General features: G+C 46.7%; 1 long non-coding RNA gene across 1 annotated transcript; it reads right to left on the reverse strand.

Annotated features, from left to right (window-relative positions):
• Window positions 1-3131: 3131 nt before the first annotated feature.
• On the reverse strand, window positions 3132-5365 carry LOC147264334 (uncharacterized). Its single transcript, XR_015112649.1, has 3 exons — window positions 5282-5365; window positions 3451-3536; window positions 3132-3367 (listed from the first exon to the last, which is right to left on the reverse strand). It is a non-coding gene; the product is annotated as an uncharacterized LOC147264334 (long non-coding RNA).
• Between the last annotated feature and the right edge of the window lie 760 nt (window positions 5366-6125).

Genomic DNA, 6125 nt, shown 5'->3' on the forward strand with positions numbered 1-6125 from the left:
TCCGCAGACTTCTCAGCGTTCCTCAGGGAGAGGGGGATAAAGCACATCTGCACTGCCTACTACAATCCCCAGGCAAATGGGGGCGTTGAACGCCTTAATCAAAGTCTGAATGGCATTCGGGCACACATGGCCCAGGGGTGTGGTTTTCAGACTGCACTCACTCAGACCCTGATGCACTACCGGGCTAGCCAACACACCACAACTGGAGCCTCTCCAGCATTCCTAATGCTGGGTCGAGAAATGCAGCTGCCGCTCGACAGACTCAGGGTGCAAGGCACAGCAACACCTGCCATTGGCCGCTCCCATGCGCAAATCAAAGCGTCCGTCAAAAGGTGCCAGCGTCAAATGCAGAAGCACTTCAACCAAAAGCGCAGAGTTAAAGGGACCGCTCTCCGAGTCGGTGACTGGGTCCGAGCTATGCGGCCCCACCGGTGCAACAAGATGGCGTCATACTGGTCTCAGCCTCTCCAAATCCGTCGCCAGCTGGGTCCAGCCACATTCATGCTCAGCGATGGGTCTCGCTGGCATGCGAAACGACTGAAGAATGTGCCACGCCCAGGGGAAGGGGTTCACGACGCACATCCAGCAGTCCTGCCACCTGCGCCTCATATGGACACTTGCCATCATCCTCCTGGTCCTCAGCCGGTGCTCAACGATGCTCCAGGACCAGCCCGGGTGGTTCCCCCGGCCATCTTTGAGAGGCCTCAGCCAGAGGTCGACCAACAAGCTCAGAGATGTCAGAAACATGAGATCCAAGTGGTGAGAAAGCTTCAACTGGTGAGGTTACAGAAGAAGACTGAGAGATCAAAGACAATTTGTGTCCACAAAGAAATCATTGAGAAATCAAGGTGAGAGCAAAGAAGGAGTTCTAAGATCAAACACAAAACTCTGAGATCAAAGGTTGAAGTTCCCAAGGTTCAGTTTCAGCTCAGACCCTCTTTAGTATCTGTATACTGCCACTTGTCATCGGGAGACTCAGTAGAAACTTCCACAGTTCTGCTGATGTCACATAGCTGTACATCGCCGTGTCTCCTGATGACTTCCTCCACGTCACCTGTTGATGTGACAGGACTCAACCAAACGTCATGTTTTGATGAAGAGGGTGTGAGTCTGAGTTGGCTCAGTTGAGACAACTGGACAGCAGCAGGACAGAACAGAGACTCTCCACAATGACAGGAGACAGGAAACAGGTTTGGACCATCTGGGCTCCACCCACTTGTATTTATGAAAGGAAATTGTAAAAATCAACAAAGTGGAAACATTGGTTTTGCCAGTGGGTTTAAATCATGATTGATATGTTAGTGTTTGTTCATCCATTTATTTGTCCAAGAGAAGAAGAAGTGACTCTGAGTCAAACTGGAGTCCTTTGAGGTCTGGCATCTCAGGAAGGAGGAGCATTCAGGCTGAGGTCATCATAACAGTCAGGATGTGCTGACTCATCATTAGTGGGAATCTCAGTGTCAATGTTGTGTAGTGAGGGACAGCACTGTTGCTGTGGCCTGATATGTAGATGAAGGAATCAATGAGACACCATGAAGACAGACAGCATTGCTGGACAACACCTTCTTTTATTACTTCAGCATTGGCAAGAACTGGAAGCATCAGCAGAACCACCACAGAAGAAGAACAATTTTTTTTATTTACAGATTTTTCATGTCACCAAGCACTCTATGAGCTAAACTGCCCCCTTCTGGTGTAACTACGCATGTACAGGTGAAACAATGAAACTCTTACCAAAAATAACAGAAAATCATGGAGCTCATTATGACATCACACTAACTACTTTCACTCCAGAAATCAGGTCATGACATCATAAAGAAGAATAGAAGTCTCTTCCTCACAGGTGTCACAGAACAAAATCTCTCCAACACTAAACAGCAGTGAGAGAGCAAAGCTGGTAAGAAGACAGGACTGTTTGAGGAGGAAACCTCTCAATGTTCCAGAGGTGTTTCAGTTGAAGACATCACATTTGGGAGGGAGGTTCTTGACATTTTCATCCATTTTTATTTTGGTCAGATGAACACATCATGAGCTCTACTTGGACAGAATACGCCTTCAAACAGGCAGGGGTGCTGAGGCTCAGAGACCAACAGTTGAACAACATCAGAGCTCATCAGAACAAAGACCAAGGTGTCTGTTTTCATTTCAAAAGATTTGTTGTCAGGGAGTCTCTTATATTTTTCATCAACACCTGAATGAAGGATGGTTTCATGAAAAACTGTCATTTTTTTAACGAAAGCTGAGAAAAACACAGTTTTGTCAAAGAAGTGGTTTTCCAGCATCAAACTGGACTTCATTTTGTTTCCATCTCTCATTTGGTGACTTCAAATGTTCACTGTAAAAATCCAGCCTACTAATCAGGAGGAGGCCCAGTATTGGACCATGAGCTGATCTCTGCTATGCTGGTAGATGGGAACTTGTTTAAAGTTGATTTTGTGATTATTTTTCATCAAAATGTGCTCAGACGGCTCCTCAACAGTTCTGATGATGAACAGAACCTCTGTCCTCATGGGTCATGTGACAGGATGTGACCTCTACATGAGCCAGAAGCAGTGAACGCACCCCCGCACAGCAGAACATGTTCACTTGACCTGCTCTGGCTACTTGTGGTTAGCTTGCTGCTAACAAAAGTGGGTACAAAAATGGAATCATGGTCCCTTCAGACTTTCCATCAGTTTTATTCTGTCAGTGGAACGAGTCAGTTTGGGCTGTAGAGACTAAAACAATCAATCCAATGTTTTGCAGCCACTTCTTCTTGGATGTTTATGGGAAAAAAGTATTTTGGGGCCACAGTGCATCACATGGTGGATGGGGGAGGGGCATCCAAATCTGAGGAGACGTTTCCATTGGATGGAAAATGAGTCGACACCACTGAGGGAAGGATGAGTCCTCAAATGTTTGGATTGTTTTAACAGGAAGAGAAAAAAAGAAAAACCGGGAGTCTGATGTAAAAACACTGGAAAAGTTTTTGGTTTGTCATGTGTGGAGAGATAAATGAGCCATGACCACAGAGATGCAGGATCAGAACTGAGAACATGGAGTTTTCATTTCAGGGACCTTCAATAACCTTTGATCTATCTGATAAAACAGGCCGGAACTGAGACTTGACCTTGAGAACAGAGATGGACGATCATGAAAACATGAGGAAAACTAAAAGACTGCAATGAGGAGACGTCCTGTTGCTTTAAACATCATCACGGTGAAAGCAGAAGAAGCCTGGAGCTCAGTTGTGGCGGCGCTGCAGTCACACGTCCGTGATGTCTTGGTGGTGAACTCCAGCCTCTTCATCAACCAAGCCTTCCTCTGTAGCATCACCAGCGTTGAGTTCAATGTTCTCCTGGTGTCCGGCCTGCCGCTCCATTTTGGCCTGGAAGACATGACAGCTCAGACCTCCAATTGCTGCTGAAACAACTGCTCATAGCCAAGGACTACGAAGCTACGTCGTGTTACCTTGAAGTAGCGGTAGAAGAAGACAGGACATGACCCCAGGATCAGAAGGTGGATGGACGCTCTGATGATGAAATCACTTAAAGGCACTGAAAAACATTTAGAATCATCACATTTGATCAATGACATCACCACTGACCACCACAGACATGTTGATGGTTGAAGGTTCTTGATGGAAGGCTGCATGTTAAAGGAACACGCTAACTTTTAGGAGAAGTCTCTGATTGTCCATCATCCCCAGAGCCAGACTAGAAGATGGAGACCCTTCTCTTGGAGCTGAGGCTCATGCTAATTAGCTTAGCACAATGAATGGTAGGAAGTGGGAAGTGTTAGCATAAAAGTCCCAAACAGTCATTGCCTCTCTCTTCACTGATCCTCAGTCTTCATCCTGGGTATCACATGTAGCGTCCAGATACCCCTCAATCTGGAGCCGCTACACCTGCATTCATATATCTGGGCTTGTGGATCACTTTTAACAGACATTCTAATTTTAGAATCAGACACATAGCTGGGACTACTTTCCTGACTGGGAGCAGTGATTTGGCCACCAAAACCAAATGTTTGTTGGAGCAGGAGAGCGACTGCTGCTACTGATCATGGCCGACATTGGAAGAGAGGGTGAGGAGGAGGAGGAGGAGGAGGAGGAGGAGGAGGAGGACTGCAGGACAAACCAACATCATGATCCTGAGACAGTTGATGCTAACACTTCCCACTCACTACCATTCATTATGCTGAGCTAACTCATGGTCTGCTGGTCTCTGCTGGTCTCAGCTCCCTCATGGACACACAGAACATGTAATTACAACATTCTTGGTTTGATTTCACCAACGTGTTGAACCTCATGCAGTTTCCTCTCTCTTTGTTTCCCGTTTGTTCAAACTGTCCAGTTCAAGTCTGGGGCCTCTTGCAACGAGATCGTTTCCTGTCAGGTTCGTTCTGACACTGAGTTTGAAGTGGGACCTTCACGTGAGCAAATGATAGGACGAACAAATGTTTCTGGAGAAACTATTAACACTTGCTAACACTTCCCAACCGCTACGATTCAATGTGCTAAGCTAACTAGCGAGGGTCTCAGCTCTCTAGAGAAGAGTCTCTGTCTCCTTGTCTGGTTCTGGGGATGATGGACAAGAAGCATATTTCCCAGAAGGTTGGTGGATTCATTTAACACAGACTACTTTTACACGTCCGCCATCGTTCCACTGTTATTCTGAAAATGACAACAGTCCAGATTTAATCAGGATTCTAGAAAGAGTTTATTCTGGGTGGGTTTTCAAAACTGAGCATTTCTCAATGAAAACGTAGGACAGACCAATATTATTTAGGTTTGAGGCTTTTCTGTCATGAATGAACTTCAGGAGGAATTAAAACTGTAGTGTCTCACAGTGTGAGACACTTTAACTGGACGGGACACAAACAAATGACAAGTCAAGTCAGTTTTATCTATATTGCACCAAATCACAACAAAAGTTATCTCATGACACTTTACAGGTGTCTGCTTTCTCAATTGTGCCAAGGTGCTTGTTTCCTTGGACTTATAGATTTCTTTTTTAACGAGGCATTTGAGTCCAAAGTTGTTCTTAAGGTGCCTGTTGGACTGTCAAGAAAATGATCAATTTGACAGTGAACTTTAGCTCCGCCCTTCATCTCTCAGACTAGCCTAGCTAGTTAGAATTAGCTAGCTGGACTATTTTCCATAGTCATGTAAACAGCTTCATCAGAATGTTGTCATTTTCAGGCTAAAAACAAGAAGCAGGAGAACAGAGGAGTAGAAAGTGCATGTAAATGTAGTCAGGGTCACATTCTTCTGTCTGACTCCAGCTGGTCCTGTTGTCACCTGCTATGATGAGGTGGAGCTCCTGGCTCTCAGAGGAGAAGTGATGGGGGAAAACATGGGACAGGTGATAAAGACATTTGTAGTTCCCTCGGTGGGTGTGGTCTGCTGCTGAGAACAGGAACTGGGCGGAGTGCTTGAGCGCTGGTAGGGTGTAGTTCTGTGCCGTGCTGGAGGTGGAGAAGATGAGCTGGAACAGGCCTCCTGGGTACTGTGGTTCAACAGAGCAACTGATGGTGAAGTTGGAGCCCCGGAGCAGCAGAGTCTCCTGCTGCCTCACCTCAGAGACGCCGTCAGTGAAGGCAGAGAAGGAGATGTTTGGCTGGACCAGCAAATCTGTTGAGGGGGGAGCAGAAGAAAGGCTGAATCAGCAGATGTGCTGGTGTCATCGAGGAAGCAGCAGCTTGTTTGGAATGTCCAGTTTTACCTGAGCACACCACCATCAGACTGGTATCACTATGAACTCTATCAGTCTGCAGTACACACTCCCGCAGTCCAGATGCTGACTGGACACAAGAAGACCTGATCCACCACACAGGCCTGGATAGCGAGTCCCTTCTTTTATTTGTTAAAGCAGCAGAGCCACAATTTATCCGTCTACACACTGCAGAGGCAGACTGGTGGAGCCATTCAGGACCCCCAGGGGCCGCTGGTCTCCACTCTCCCTGGTGTTTGATCTCCAGGGTCCCAGCACAGCGACTGGGCTCTCCCACCATCCTGACTCCATCAGGCTCTGAGCAGACACAGGAATCATGAGTGGTAGAAGTAAAGCAGTGAGATGAAGCAGATCTATGACCTTCACCTGAGCAGACGAGGCCAACGCTTTTCCCAGGTAAGCAGGTCTTCC

The sequence above is a fragment of the Aulostomus chinensis genome, chromosome 4, assembly GCF_037954235.1.
Source record: "Aulostomus chinensis isolate RoL2024-O1b breed Wild chromosome 4, RoL_Achi_v1.0, whole genome shotgun sequence".
In the NCBI taxonomy this organism is placed as follows: Eukaryota; Metazoa; Chordata; class Actinopteri; order Syngnathiformes; family Aulostomidae; genus Aulostomus; species Aulostomus chinensis.